We start from the raw sequence: 16,345 nt of genomic DNA on the forward strand, positions 1-16,345 counted from the left end.
CCTTAGATGTCACACAGCATCACTTCTGCCACATTCTGTTAATTACATGCAAGTCATTAGACCAGCTCATATTTAAAGAAAGGTCAATTAGGCTCTATCTCTTGGTGGAAGAGTGTCAAAAAATTTGCAGACATGTTTTAAAACTATTATATACCCCTTCTGTATGCCAAGCACTAGACAAGGCACTTGGGATAGTGGTAAGTCACAAACCCTAACTTTATGGTACTTACAGTCTAATGGTAGAGATACACACTAATAAAATAATATTGCAAATATGTATAAAATTGTAAACTTTGATAGTGCTATGAAAGATGAACAGAGGGAACTATGAGAAATTATATCACATATTTGTATGACATGGACCAGGGACCCAAGGAAGACTTCCCCAAGGAAAGGCATCTGGGTTGAGATCTGAAACATTAGTGGATGCTAACTCTGTGAAGCATGTTAAAGAAGGGCCTTTCAGACAAAGAGACCAACAGCCACTGGCCCTGAGACAGGAGGAAAGGTGACCTAAGAGGCAGCCAGTATATCTGGAGGCAGATAGCAGAGGAGAGAGGTGTGAGACAGGGCTGCAGAGGTGGGCTGAGACCAGGCCCCTGGACTTTGTAGGCTAGGTGAGGATATCGGCCTTTGGCCTTAAAGGTGCAGAAAGCGGTTGAGGGTCATTCACTGGCGAGTGATGTAGGCAGATCTGCACCCTAAAGCTCACTTTGGCTGCTGTGTGGATGGCCCCTGCCAGATGCTGAGTCAGGACTGGGAGGGCTGCGAGACTCTTGCCTGCAATACCTCCCCTCTCCATGAGACTCCCACGCACATGCTAAAGCCAGCAGTGGCCTACATCATATATCTCTAGGCTGGGCTCCGATACTCTATACTTGGCTTCCTCTTCTAAGGTACAGGAAGTTCTGCCATTTTGCATTCTTAATTAGTCACTCCTTTAGTCTGTCAGTTAGTTGGTATAGCAGATTGAAGAGTAGTCCCCAAAAGATATGTCCGCATCCTAATCCCCAGAACCTGTGACTATTACCTTATTTGGAAAAAGGGTCTTTATGAATGTAATTAAGTTCAGTATCTTGAGATTAGGATGTTATCCTTGATTATCTGTGGATCATAAATCCTATGACAAATGTCCTTGTAAGAATGAGGCAAAGAGATATTTGAAATGGACAGAAGAGGAGGAAGTAATGTGACCATGGAGACAGAGATTCGAGTGGTATGGCTACAAGCCAAAGAATGCCAACATCTGCCAGAAGCTGGAAGAGTCAAGGAATGGATTGTCCCCTAGAGCCTCCAGAAGGAGTGTGGCCCTACTGACACCTTGATTTCAGCCCAGGGATCTGGTTTTTGAACTTCTGGCCTCCAAAACTGTGGAAGAATACATTTCTGCCAGTTTAAAGCCACAGTTTGTGGTAATTCATTACAGCAGCCATAGGAAATGAATATGGTTGGGTACTTCTTTAGTTGTTCCTTCCTGATGGGATTTACTGGCTCCTTCAGGGAACTTCCAAATGCTGGAATGCCCCAGGCTCAGTCCTCAGAGCTTTCTTTGACTATTCTCTCTCTTTGTGACCTCATCCATTCACTTGGCATCAAAATACCAATTATTTGCTAAAATTCTCCACATTTTATCTCCTCCCAGACCCTTCTCATGGAGCCCAAACATCTTCACAGGTAGATGAAAAGATAACTCTTGTTTTCTACCCTTCCCACTTCCCCACCCACAGATTCTCCTGGCCAAGCATCCTCAGCCACTTAGTGCTCTAGGTAGAAATGTGGTAGCCATCCTGGATTTCTCCATTTCCCTCATGCCTTATATACAACTGATAGCAAGTCTTGTTGTTTAGATATCAAATGAGATCTATCCCTTCTCCTCCATTTCCACTGCCACCACAGCCACCAGCATCTCTTACCCAGATGACTATCCCAGGCTCCCAAGGACTCCCAGCTTCTTCTTTTCTTCATGTTTATTTAGAGAGAGAGAGTATGTCTGTGAAGGAGGGGAAGAGAGAGAGGGGAGAGAGAATCCCAAGCAGGCTCCATGATGTCAGCACCGAGGCCCATGCAGGGCTCGGTCTCACAAACTGTGAGATCATGACCTGAGCCAAAATCAAGTCAGACATTCAACTGACTAAGCCACGAGGCACCCCAACATTAATTGATTTTCAAATATTTCTTCAACCTGGCATTTCTCAATAAATCCCACTTAACTGATGAATTATCTTTTTATGCATTGTTGGATTTACTTTGCTAGAATTTTTATTTATTTATTTTTTTTGCACTTGTGTTCATAAAGGATATTAGTCTGTAGTTTTCTTTTCTGGGAATGTTTTGTCTGATGTTGGTATCAGAGTAATGCTGGCCTCATAGAATGAATTGGGAAGTGTTCATTCCTCTTCACTGTTCTGGAAGATTTTATATAAAATTGGTATTTTTTCTTCCTTAAATGTTTGGTAGAATTCACCAGTGAAGGCATCTAGGCCTGAAGTTTTCTTTATGGGAAAAATTTTAATGATAAATTTAATTTCTTTATTGGTTATACGGTTATTCAGGTTATCTATTTCTTCTTGAACTTGTGTCACGCTTTTGCTTAAAGCCCTCAGTGTTGTGGCACCTGGATGGCTCAGTTGGTTAAGCATCTGACTCTTGATTTCAGCTCAGGTCATGATCTTGTAGTTTGTGAGATTGAGCCCCACATTGGGCTCTGTGCTGACAGTGCAGAGCCTGCTTGGGATATTCTCTCTCTCTCTCTCTCTCTGCCCCTCCCATTCTCTCTCTCAATAATAAATAAATAAATAAATAAATAAATAAATAAATAAATAAATAACTAGCTAGCCCTCAGTGTTTCCCCCTCACATCTACATCCTTGCTGTGGCTTGCAAGGCCCTGTCTGGTCTGTTCCTGCCCTCCTCCCCAACCTCATCTACACGGTACCTTCCCCTCACTCACCATGTTTCAGTCACATTGGTCTTCTGGTTAATTCCAAGATTATGTCAAACTCTTCCCTAGCTCAAGGCCTTGGCATTGCTGTTCCCTCTATCTGGAAAGCTCTTCCATAGGCTCCTTATTCTCATCCCTCAGGTCTCAGATTACATGTCAAGGAGGTCTTCCCTGAATATTATTTTCAGGGTAGGGCCTGCTGGATACTCTCTCACACAGAATCTTGTTTCCATCCATAATATATGTATCACATCCTGTCAGTGTTTTGTTTGCTTATTGTCAGCTCCCTAAGAGCAGGGATCTTGTCTGTCTTGTTCACTGCTCATCCTCAGCACCCAACACAAGATCTGGCACAAGTGAGGTGTTCAATTACTATTTTTTAAATAAGTAGACTTACTTAGTGGTTTGGCCTATTGGTCAGTCAGGCAATGAGGAAGGCAGTAAGTCTTCTGTGAGCCCGCCTATCAGTCTGAGGTTTTTGCTCAGCCTGGAGTAGGTCAGGCAGGCACTGAGTGGGCTGGTTGCCCTATGGAGTGGGTCTGTGTGACTGATGAGCCCGCCCTGTGAAGTCAGCCCAGGATTCTGAGGGACACAAAGAAGTGAAAAGCCGAGGTCTATTCCCCAAGAAGCTTCTGGCCCACCTGTCTACTTGGAGACTCACTGTTCCCTACTGCCCAGCCAGAACGTGAAATGGGATAGAACAGGGTAGACAGGGGAAGGTTGCAGAGCCTGGTCCAGCCTCTGGCAGCTGCTCCTCAGCAGTTCTGTTACAGGCCTTCCAAACCTCATAAAAACCTCACCTAGTGACTGACATGCTCAGGAAGAGCCTGTACAAGAGACACAGAGAGGGCTTTGTATCTTCTTCCCCACCCCACCTCCCAACCTCCCCTGACCTGGGTCCTCTGCTCATGGAAACTGCCCCACTGGACCTGGCTGCCTGGCCCCAGGAGACAGGCTGTGATGCACGTTGTCACTGCCTGCTCTCTACAGGGGCAGGACATGGGCCTGTACCTCTAGGGGCCACTCCTTGCAACTGAACCCATCCTAGGTACCCCTCTTCATAGACCAGAGAAGGCCCAGCTCTCTGGTTGAGGAAGAGACCTTGCATGGAAGCTAGAGACTTCATAGTTAATCCCAAGTTTCTTGAAGAATGTCCCGGCTATGAGTTATGGGTGTGGCTCGAGTCCCATCATGCATGAGTACGTGTAGGACGCTATCAGACCTGCTTGTGTGGGAAGCAGCTGCTTACAATAACTAGGCAGTGGCACCCAGGCCGCCAGCAATCACTGAGACTCACTCCTGCTCACCGACCAGCTCCATGACCAGGAGGCTCTGCTCTGGTGACATCACCCTCCTCACACACTGCTAAGGGAAATGAGCTCAGGGCCGCCATCAGAGGCGGTATGTTTACTTACAGGGACCCTGGCTGTCAGCAGCTCATTGACTAGACATTCCCTGTCCTAGCCAGCATGAAGCAGAAATTTCCTTAAACATATTATTTTGGCCTCAACCCACCATTTGCTCCCTTGCTTCCAGTTTTTTTCAAGAGGAAAATTCCCAGTTCTAGCCCCAAATGGAGCAGGCCAGAGGTGGTGGGGAGAGATCACAATGACCCCCTAAGGACCTTTCAGAGGTTAAGTTTCTCCCACCTCCCCAGTAATCCCTGGAGCTGTGAGATCATCAAACCAATTCTCAGTCACTCATGTGTGCATGGGATCAGAGGGATGGCCGGCATGACCTCAAGAGCAGACCCTCTCCTTCATGGCCTCCCTCATGGCTTCAGCCACCCTGAGCTCATACTCAAAGCATTTCCCAACTCAGCAACCCTGGCTAGGCCCTAGACCTCTCCCTCATTCCCTTCGGGTCAAGGATATTTCAGGAGAGCCCCAAAGCCGCCAGTTTTCACAGGCTCCAGGGGATTCCCAAGACGGGATCCAGGGGATTCCCACCCCCACCAGCCCTGGCTGAGAGGTACTGTCACTTGTCCCTCCCAATTCTCTTCCTGTTGTTCCTGCTGGAACTTAGCCATTCCGGGGGGCCCTGAGAGGAAAGGGGTCCTCAGTCCCCCCAGTGCTTTAGGATCTATCTGTGCCAGCAGCAGAGCGATGCCCTCCCAAGAGTATCAATCATGAGAGACAGGTGCTCTCTGCCTAGCTGGATCTGCCCACTATTGGGGCTGATCAGGCAGGCCCAGACATGTCAGGGAGTCTGAGGCCTTACCTGACCCAGCTCTGCCCTGTGGCTTGATCCTACTTAGCTCAGCATCCTATGGCACCAGGGAGGGGCCCAGTGGCAGAATCAGGTCAGAAGAGGGCATTGAACCTGCATTTCATAGTGCTTTACCAAAGACTGAGGAAATGTCAAGGGTCCACATTGGAGAATGGGATAGAGGGAATGTCTCACACACAGATCTGAATTGGCAGCTTCTTGGAAGGTACTGATTTTCTTACGCAACTATCCCTGCCCCCCAACCGGGCCAGAACTCCCTAAAACATATGGTTCCAATAATTTCAATTAGTCAACATGTCTAGTGAACCCAGAATTTATAAAGTAAGGAAGCTGGAAAGACCCTTGATGAGGACAGAAGCTAATATTTATTGAATATCTACCATAAGCCTGACATGGTACTCAACACTTTACACACATTATCTTATTCAATCCTCATAACTCTGAGGGAGATTAAATAACTCTAAAAGAGACACAGCTTGTATACAGCAGAGCTGGGATTCAAACCCAGTTCTGTCTGATCCCACAGATTCTACAATTATGCATTCTTCCATTTGACTTCTAGAAAGTAATTAACTTAGGAAATCAATCACATTTCTTCTGTAAACCAAGCAAGACCTGTAAGTTAAAGATGTGCTAATACAATCCCTCCATTCTGCAGATGAGGAAAATGAGGCCAGATCACAGAGTGAGTCTTTTTATTTGTTTACTTGTTTATTTTTCTTTAAGTAGGCTTCATGCCCAGTGTGGAGCCCAACGCCAGGCTTGAACTCATGACCCTGAAATAAAGACCTGAGCTGAAATCAAGAGTCAGTGTTGCCTGGGTGGCTCAGTTGGCTGAGCATCTGACTGTTAATTTTGGCTCAGGTTATGACCTCACAGTCGTGAGATTGAGCCTTGCATCATGCTCTGTGCTGACAGTGTGGAGCCTGCTTGGGATTCTCTCCCTCTCTCTCTGTCCCTCTGCTGCTCACATGCACTCTCTCTCTCTCCCTCAGAAGAAACAGGCTATAAAAGAGAGGCTATAAAAGAGACAGACAGACAGACAGACGCTTAAATGACTGAGCCATCCAGGCAACCTACAGAGTGAGTCTTAAATTGACCATAGGACAGTGGCTCAAACTCAGATCAGTGTCTCTCCAGCCACCCCAGCTGTCTCATAGTCCTAAGTCAACCCAGGCAAGACAAGGGTGGTAGAAAAGCTGTGGGCTCTGCCCTCTAGGAGACAAGACAGACAAAGATGAACAGAGAAACAAACAGACATATAGACATCCACACAAGCAGACATGAAGAGGCATAGGCACACAGGCAAAGATACACACATGGGTACTTATATCCATGTATTGTATTGTTCTCATCTATCTGTGGTGGTTCCTTTCCAGATTGCAAGTTCCATGAGGAAGCAGGCAGAAAGGGCCCTTACCCTGGGCTCACCTGTAGATGGCCACGCTCTTGCTCTACTCTGGCCACAGTCCATTCCACACACTGAGAAGTAACCGGGCCCAAGAGGATGGATCCATGGGGAGCCCATTCCCCCATTCTAGATTATAAATCAGGTACATGAGACCCCATTATTTCCTGCGTAGAACCATTTGGGCAGACTTTGCCAGTAGTGTGCATACCCTGGAGCCCAAAAGGTGGCCAAAGGGCAGCTCATGGAGTTTGGACACGTTAGGAGTAATACATGCTTGCAAGGCCACTCAAGATAGGGGACGGAGCCGGGATGGGGAAAAAGAGGCTGGGGCCACTTATTCTGCATTGCTGAATTCCAGCACAGAAGTCAGAGGAGTCAAGAATCCAAAATCAAACCCAGCCCTCTGGCTTATTGGGATTAAGTATTTTATTTAGCAGTTTGTTGTTTTGACTTATAACGTTTAAATATTTAGATGTACTGGGGTGCCTGGGTGGCTCAGTGGGTTAAGCGTGCGACTCTTGGTTTTGGCTCAGGTCATGATCTCACGGTTCATGAGTCTGAGCCCTGCATCAGGCTCCAGGCTAACAGCACGGAGCCTGCCTGGGATTCTCTCTCTCCCTCTCTCTCTCTGCCCCTCCTCTGCTCTGTCTCTCAAAAAAAAAAAAAAAAAACTTAAAAAAATATTTAGACGTACAAATGTACGTCTTGCCCTGGTTCTTAAAAACATTAGGAGCTGCCCTGGATACCTCCCTAAGTTCCCAGTGCACAGTGCTCACAGAACAAGCACTTTAAAGATGTCTGTTAGTAAACGAGAAAATCATTTAGTGAATGAATTGAATGAGTGAATGCTTTTGCACAGATATAAACAGACAGGCATATACACTTTCAGGCACTCACCAACACATTATTGACAAGTATATATACCCACACTCCCAGAGATGCACATACCTAATAAACTTACATCTAGAAAGCCTGGTACGTGTTTATAACAAAATAACCTAAATGTTCATATGCACACTCCCACAGAAACTTGCAGGCACGTGCAGACCCACTCACTATGCAGAGGCCCACATGTTCCCTTGAAGATACCCACATACATGAGCTTACACAGAGATAGGGACTCATCGATATGCTGGCAAACATGCTTTTCCCACTGAGGAACCCAGCTCCAACCAGAAATGCAGCCGCCCAGACATGCAAACAACAGAACAGTCACATAAACTCACACCGATACACGCAGCTAGACAAAGACAACGCTGTAGGCCTAAGACAGACTGGGAGTGAGACACCTGTCCACAGAGACCCCCTGGCTGCCCTGGGCTCCCACACTGTCTGCCTCCCTCCCACTTCTGTCTGCGGCCAGAAGGGGCTCCTAGAGGAATTCCTTTTGCAGACTGGCTGAGAAAGGCTACTCTCTCCTCCTCCACAATCTCAGGCCAGAGTCCTGTGGCAGAGAAGCAGATGGTGTGTGCTGGGGGGTGCTCCCCCTTGCCAAGGACTCTGCCCTCCGTCCCCAGCCACCACCCGTGGCCTGCCAAGCCTAGGCTGTGTGCTGGCCTCTAGACAGAGACAGAGCCCCACGCAGGTCCTGCTGCCCCAGCTCTGCTTCCAAAAGCATGATTTAGGAGGGGCTGGTGAACAGCGCTTTTCCAGAGGACTTACTTCCTCAGGAAATGGCTCGGCCACAAGCCTGATCTCCAAAACAGGCGTAGGATGAAAACACCTCTGCTCCTCTCCAAAAACATGGGCCGCCACTCTCACTCAGAGCCCCTGTGTCACTTTTAGCCCCAGCATCCACAGCATTCCAAGGTGATGGACAGCAATGAAAGGTCCAGCGTCTAGTCCCGCTTCTGCTGCTGACTCGCTGTGTCCACCTCCATAAAATGACCCCTTTGGGTGTGATGCCTTCAGATGTAGTCAGAATGAGATAGGAGTCTCTAATTCCCCAGGCAGTCTCTGGATAAGGGTGAGGGGCTCCAATCCCAGGAGACAGTGGCCTGGTGTGGGCCTCCTCTTAAGTCACAGAGTCATTATTACATCCACAGAGCTTGTGCCAGGCAGTGGCTTGAAACAGAGGTGCCTCACGCTGAGGCAAAATGGGGACTCAGGCAGGAGTCAATGTCCTGTGTGGCCTGGAGACGGTGATCTCTCCTCTCCCTTTCCACCCTCTCGCCAGGTTCCCTAGGCCTCTGCTGGAGGTGGACACAGTGCTGCAGCCCCACCCAGTCGGGTGGGCCAAGAGACAGGAATGCTGCTCAGCACAGCTGGCCGGACAGGAGAGACTGTTTATTCTCTGCTGTCGGGAACATCCCAGACGATCAGGGGGATTTGGCCGCTGGCAACCCCTGGATTTGAGGACTCCAAGAAGTCAGCTTAATCAGAGCAGGCTGATGGCCTGAGCTCTGAGAAGGCAGCAGAGGTGGAAGGGAGGGGCCACCCCTCCCTGCCCCACATTCCATGCCATGTGCCTCTGAGCTCACCTCCTGGATCTGCAGTGACAGGGCAGAAAGGTGAATGGGGCTGAACCCAGCCTTTTAATCATGCAGCCATCAGGAGAGACTTCCTACAGTCTGACTCCCAGCATCCCAGGTGCCTCCTGCTTATGAGACATGTCAGAGCTAACGGCCTTAGCCTAGGAAGGGAGGTCATTTTGCATCCCCCAGACCCGTTCCAACCTCCCTGTGCTACCAGCCCAGATCCTTTCTGCTCAGGCAGTCCCTCTAGCTTCCGCCGTGTACTTGCCTGCCTTTCTTATTATTCCAGCTCGAGTCAGCTTTGGCGCTGCCTCTTCCAGGCCTTCTCACCTTGGGCAAGTCACCTCTCCAGGCCTGATTCTTCTGTAAAATAAAGATTACAGTATCCATCTCACAAGGACATTTTGAAGATTAAATGAGAGAATTCTTTCAATAGGCCCACCATGCAGGAGGCACTTGATAAATGGTAGTGCCTTTCTCTCCCATTCTTTCTATTGGTGCAGACCTCACCTCTGGTATTCCTGAGGGCCAGGCCTCTCTGGTGTAGCTTATAACACGTGCCTGGTCACATCTCTACCTATTGCTGCTCCCAGATCTCAGAGTGCTTTGGGGTTCCGTAGCACTCTGTAGAAGAGTCCAAGTTGACCCAAGGAGGCATTTCGATGCCAAGGCTCTAGAAGGTCCCAGAACATGGTGGGGGTTTTTTTTGTTTTGTTTTAGGTGTTTTTTGTTTTTTGTTTTTTTGTGAGGTTTTTTGGTGTGTTTTGCCCATCTCTCATTTTGCATAGGTTTGAGTGCCTTGTCTAAGGAGGTCAGGAAAAATTCATCAATCCTGACTCATTTGTTTGGAATTCATCTTTCTATATATTTAATAAAGAGTTTATACCAAAAATAATGAAATTCCAGGATGGCAAAGAGTATCAGTTAAGGACCCCTCCTCACTGTATCTCCCACAAGTTCCAATTTAAACTCTTAAATAAAAAAGGAGTCTAATGGTTACACAGTGAAAAGTCTGGCTTTAGGCACAACCAAACTGAGTACTCAAACAACATCATCAGGATTTAGTTTCTCTTCCTCTCTTGGCTCTGCCTTCCACTGTGTTGGTGTCAGTAGGAGGCTTCCCGTGGCAGCAAGATTCAAGGCAGCAACACCAGGACCAGCCTCTCACACTGACAGAATGGGGGTGGGAGGCAAACGTCTCTTTCCCAGCAGCCCCTGCAAAAATCTTCTTATAGATTTCTTGGGAGTCACATGTTGGTATATGAACCAATCGCTAAGGCCAGAGAAATGCAGCTTGCTGATTGGCTCAGGCCTGTGCCACTGCTCCCTGCCTAGGGTGTGTGGGTAGAAGGAGCAGTCACCTTTACCCAGATCCAGTGAAAGTGGAAAAGAGGTTGGTTTCCCAGCAGGAAGCTGGGGTATGGTACCAGGAGGGTGAGTGAACGATGGACCACAAAAAGAACAGGTGTCTTCCAAAGGAAATCAATGGTCAAAGAACTAAGCAGATGAATACTTTTCAAGCACTCCCAAGCCCTTTAAAAATGTAATGGATGGAGCACCTGGGTGGCCCAGTTGGTTAAGTGTCCAACTTCGGCTCAGGTCATGATCTTGTGGTTCCTGAGTTCGAGCCTCATGAGGGGCTCTGTGCTGACACCTCAGAGCCTGGAGGCTGCTTTCCATCCTGTGTCTCCCTCTCTCTCTGCCCCTCCCCAGCTCACGCTCTGTCTCTCTCTGCCTCTCAAAAATAAATAAAACATTAAAAAAATTTTTTTAAGTTTAAAAAAATATATAATTGATGTGCTAGTTTTATTTTTTTATTTTTATTTTTTTTAATTTTTTTTTCAACATTTTTAATTTATTTTTGGGACAGAGAGAGACAGAGCATGAACGGGGGAGGGGCAGAGAGAGAGGGAGACACAGAATCGGAAACAGGCTCCAGGCTCCGAGCCATCAGCCCAGAGCCTGACGCGGGGCTCGAACTCACGGACCGCGAGATCGTGACCTGGCTGAAGTCGGACGCTCAACCGACTGCGCCACCCAGGCGCCCCAGATGTGCTAGTTTTAAATCCCTACAGATCTCTGACAGGCAATGTGTTATAGGGCCCATTTGGGATAGGCTATACTTGCCCAAGAACAGTAAACCTACATCTTTAACCAATCTGTAATCCATACTTCCCAGAAATTCGGACTGGCCTTTTCCCTTCCTGTCCACACTGGTGGGCAGCTTGACTGAACTGACCAACGCTGTGAGGGCTGGAAGGCCCGATCAGCACCGTAAGCTATTTTCACCAAGGACTTCCCTTGGCTAAATGGGCACTGAAAGAGGGTTGACTCCAGGGGCCTCAACCTTCCCTTTCTCTCCTGACCCCCACAAGTCTCCTCTGGCCTTTGAATCTCCCCTGGTTGCTTTCTCTCTACTACCCCTCTTCCCAACTCATTTCTAAATCCCATTTTCTTAGGAAAGACTTTGTCACCAGTCACTTATATGTGTGTATGAAGCAGCATCAAATCAGTAATTTAACCCTTCTCAGGACCATGTGCATTTTAACTCTGAGCCTTTTCAGTGAAACAAAAGGCTTTGTCCTGCATACCCCCTACTGTTCCCAAAAGGTGCAGAGCAAATGGGACTCTGAAATCAGGCAACCAGTGTCCACAACCATCCCTGAAACCCTTGCTCATCTGCACAGCCTTGCCAGTGTGTTTTTTCTTCAAGTATAATTTCGATCACCTTTGCTGACATTCAGTCATTACTCTCTGCTGTGGCAGGGAAGTTTCTTGAATCCTTTCATCCATTTATTCACTCAGCAGACTTTTCCTGAGTCTCCATCATCTTTTAGATACTGAGTATGCCAAGACAGCCCAGGCCCTGCTCCCTCTGACAGCCTGCAGTTGAATCTCAATGCTGGAAACATCACCTGCACACCAGATTTTTAACACAAGCAAAAAGCCTAGCCCAGTGGCTGGTATTCAATAGGTATTCAAAAAGTGCTGCTTCCCCTTCCCAGGGCTGCACGATGTGGAGAACACTGGAAATTTTCTAAAACCTTTTCCAGGTGGACAGGAGTGCCAACAGAAGTGGGTGGAGATGGTGGTTTCTATCTCGCTTCAGAATGTCATGATTTGTTTTGGATGTTCCAAATGTCAGGTTGGAGATCATGCAAAGAAGAGGGGCTTATTCTAACCAGATCAGGGCTAGAGGCAGCCCAGGACACTGTCTCCCTGGTACACAGCCCCAGACAGTTTGGAAACAAACAGAAACCCATCCAGAGGAGGGAGACTGACAAAAGCAAAAACAAACAAAGGCCAAGAGATGGAAAACTCATGAGGTGGGGCCGGGTGGAAAGGAGGGGAGCGAGGAGAGATGGGTGGAGGCTGTGGAGGGGGCTTAAGGAGGGTGTGTGTGTGTGTGTGTGTGTGTGTGAGAGAGAGAGAGAGAGAGAGAGAGAGAGAGAGAGAGGAGCTGAACCCAGCTCCCTCCACCTTCCCAAGAATTACCATGGCAATGGGGAGGGTGAGTGCAGCTGATTCCAGGCCAACACAAACCTCCAGGGCTTAGCAGCAGGATTGGGCTCGGATGCATGGGGCCATGTTCTAAAGAAAAAGATCTGAATTGGGCTCTTTAAGTCACAAACTCCCTACCAGCTCTGATTTTGTAAGCAATCAGTATTTAATGAAATGAATTAATCAGAAATAATAGTGAATCACATTCCTATTCCATGTTTCTCTCACATACACAGGTACATTTATCCAAAAGCCCACAGAGTAAAACCTCTTCCCTTTGTGGGGAAAACTGACAGCTCATTGGATTCTTGGCACTTTCCAGAAGCAGTGACCTAACTTGTGGAAGGTCTTCTTGTCACCCCTGCCCAAATTGTCCCCACTGACAGTAGCATTAGTGATAGAGGGTTGATGGGTTTGCTTTCACAAGACCAAGGCAGCTGCAGCTCTGATGTGAGGTGGCTCCAACTGAACCATCTGGTCTCCTCTGCCATCAGTGGCCTGGTGAAGCTCTTGGCCCAGAGGGGGTGCATCAGCAAGGAGAGTGCTGCTTCTTTCTCCATGAAAAAATGTCTGCAGCATGAGCCCCTTGGGCCCCCAAACTCCAGCACTCAAATTTGCCCTTTCCTGGAGATGGCTGGCCTCTGGGGTCTGTTTCAGATGTCAGGTTGGTGCTAAATAGAACTGTGAGTCTTTAGAGTTTGTCTCCTTCCCGCCTCTCCATTCCTAGCTACCCAGAGATCTCACACTATCCCCCATTACCCTAGTCCAGGGTGGACCCATCCCTAAGGCATCATAGGCACAGGGCATAGAGTCCACATTACAAAAATGTTTTAATTTCCTTTAAAAGCAGAAGGAAGCATGCTGGGTGGCTCAGTTGGTTGAACATCTAACTCTTGATTTGGGCTCGGGTCATGATCCCAGTGTCATGGGATCAAGCCCTGTGTTGGGCTCCATGCTGAGTGTGGAGTCTGCTTGAGATTCTGTCTCTCCCTCCCTCTGCCCCTCTCCCCCACTTGCACTCTCTCTCTAAAAAAAAAATTTTTTTTAATTAAAAAAAGGGGTGCTTTGGTGGTTCAGTCAGTTAAGCATCCAACTTTGGATCAGGTCATGATTTCACGGTTTCTGAGTTCGAGCCCTGCATCAGCCTCTCTGCTATCAGCACAGAGCCCACTTAGGATCCTCTGTCCCTCCCTCTTTCTTCCCCTCTCCTGCTCGTGCTCTCTCACTCTCTCTCAAAAATAAACATTTAAAAATTAATTAAAACTAAAATTTTAAAAATCAGGAGGAAAAAACAAGCTTGTAAGTGGAAGCAAACATTTTAGTACTTAATAGTAATATATTCATCCTTATACCAACACAATCATAAAATATAATTTTAAATATTTATTAAGGAGTCCAGGAAGGCAAAAGTGCCCATGAAAGTCATAATGTAGTCCTGACCTACTCTCTGCTCACTCAGGGATTTCCTTCTGTCACATCAAAATGTACCTGTCCAATGGCTCTCCATTAGCCTAGGAGCACCTGGAGGATAGGACCATTCTTCATCCATCCTCAAGTTCCTCCCATGCTCACTGTTTGCCCCATGCTCACATCAGGTATTGCATTGACTCTCTGGGGGTGGGGTGGGGGCAGAAACCTCAGGGAAAAAGAGGGGGGACTAGGTTTTAAATAAATATTGCCTGAGAATTGCTGGAAACTGCACATTTCACATCTGTGCAGTTGGACTTTGTCCGCATCCCCTGTTGCTGAATGCTACTTGAAACTGCTCCCAGCAAGTTCGCTAATGATCTCCAACTCAGTAAATCCAATGGATACTTCCCAGGTATAATCCCAACGGCTCGGCACCATTTGACACTGCTCATCAAGATTGCCTTTTTGGCTTCCATGACACTTTGCTGTCTTGGGTTTCCTCCTATTTCCCTGGATATTGCTGCTAGGTGTCCTGTGCATGCTCATTCCCTCTGCTGGGCCACTAAAAACTAATAGCAGCTGAAACATGTCAGCTATTTGCTCTGTGCTGAGCCCGACTGTGTCAGTTCTTTTAATCCTCAAGATAATGCTAAATCTATTCTGCAACCACCAGCCAGAATGAGCTTCCTGGAAACCAAATCTGATCATATCATTTCCATGCTTAAAACCTAATGGTGCTCCCTGGCCCACAGCTTTGAGGGTCTTGCATGATCTGGCCCGTGCCCACCTCTTCCACCCCATTTCTCACCACAGCCTCTTCCTTTATGACCTTCCTGCTTTTAACTTCTCCAGCAAGAACTCTAGGTCCTTACATGTGCTTTTCCCGGTGCCTGAAACACTCTCCCTCCACTTGTTGGCCTGATACTGGTGGTTCTTTCGGGCTTCAGTTAAATATCACCTTTTCTAGGAGCCCAGGGGTGCTGCAGAGGATGGTGGTTGTGAGATTAACACTGAAACCTGCCATGTGCAGCTCCCAGCTCTGTGCTGCTTCCCAGCCACATAGCTTTGAGCAAGCTACAAAATTCTCTGGCACTTCCGTTTCTTATCTGTTGTCAGGATTAAATAAATCAGGGGCACCTGGGTGGCTCAGTCAGTTAAGTGTCCAACTCTGGATCTCAGCTCAGGTCTTGATCTCAGGGTTGTGAGTTCAAGTCTTGAGTTGGGCTCCACACTGGGTGTGAAGCCTACTAAAAAAAAACAAAGAAAGATAGAAAAAAAAAAAAAAAGAAAAGAAAAAAAGAAATTTGCACACGTAGGTGCTTTGCAGGTGTACATGTGTCACTTCTGTATTTTCTCACCCCAGACTATGTTAAGACTTCTCGCCAAGTGTTTTCCAAAACTCCTTTATAACAACATGTAATCCAACCCCACTCCTGAGAATGCTTGTCTAGCTCCCGACCTTGCCAGACTGGCAGCTCCAGGAGGGCAGGGACACTTTTACCTTGATCCTGCTCCTATTTCTAGTGCCTGGCACATGGTAGGTGCTCGTATTTGTTAAATCAATGACTAGCAATCTAATACCTACTAGATATCCAGGTGATATATGGTGTCCAGAAAACTGTACCTTGAACAAAGGAAGAGAGGATAAGATTTTTAGCAACAAGGCATACATGGCAGACTCCCGCTGAGACTGAAAGGAGTCACAAAGGCCACTTGATAATTAGGAAAATACCTTTATTATCTCTGAAATCTTCCAATATTCAATGTAAAAACCATGATAGTGGCTTGTTCACAACTTCACAGATTATAGAAAAATGACTTTCTACCTTCTTTACAGAGATCTACCCCTCAAATCAGATGGGACTCCATGATGGCTGAAACAGGGCAGAAAGGAAGGACAGAGAACACAGCAAGGAGATCTGCAGCTCCCTGAGCAGCCAGAGGCTTCTTCCCCACTTTTAAAGCCCAGGTTGGGTCCCGACGACCTGTGAGCCCGCCAAGGGAGGCTCAGTCCATGCACGCTGGCGGCAGACTGAGGCAGGCCTGTGTCCTGAGGTCCTGCAGCGTGGCACTTGTGGCTGGGAGGCCACAATCAAGGCAGCTTCGTGAGAACAAGAACAGGTGGCAGGCCTGCAACTCAAATCCCTTTCTCTAACACATGGCCAGGAAAGAGACTATGGGCACTGACCAAAGAGTGCTCTCGAAATCTTCTTTTACTCAGCTCCCAAAGATGAATTTGTCAAATAGCTACTTAAAAAAGCAAAACAAAACAGAAAACAAGCATGTGTTTCCATTTCAACTACAATCAGCAGTTGGTAATTTTTAGAAAAAGACTTGAGTTGCTGTTAAATTTGTCTCTTTTATCAGGTCTCTGGCTCCT

The 16,345-nt window shown here is 47.3% G+C and overlaps 1 long non-coding RNA gene across 2 annotated transcripts; it reads left to right on the top strand.

The window, feature by feature from the left end:
* The first annotated feature begins 1,564 nt into the window (after window positions 1-1,564).
* On the top strand, window positions 1,565-15,888 carry LOC125908903 (uncharacterized). Of its 2 annotated transcripts, XR_007453467.1 has the most exons (4): window positions 1,565-1,674; window positions 6,549-6,722; window positions 14,015-14,150; window positions 15,803-15,888. It is a non-coding gene; the product is annotated as an uncharacterized LOC125908903 (long non-coding RNA). The 2 variants fall into 2 exon arrangements; XR_007453466.1 differs by lacking the exon at window positions 14,015-14,150 and having other exon boundaries at window positions 1,566-1,674.
* The last annotated feature ends 457 nt before the right edge of the window (window positions 15,889-16,345 follow it).

The sequence above is a fragment of the Panthera uncia genome (genome assembly GCF_023721935.1).
Source record: "Panthera uncia isolate 11264 chromosome B3 unlocalized genomic scaffold, Puncia_PCG_1.0 HiC_scaffold_1, whole genome shotgun sequence".
In the NCBI taxonomy this organism is placed as follows: domain Eukaryota; kingdom Metazoa; phylum Chordata; class Mammalia; order Carnivora; family Felidae; genus Panthera; species Panthera uncia.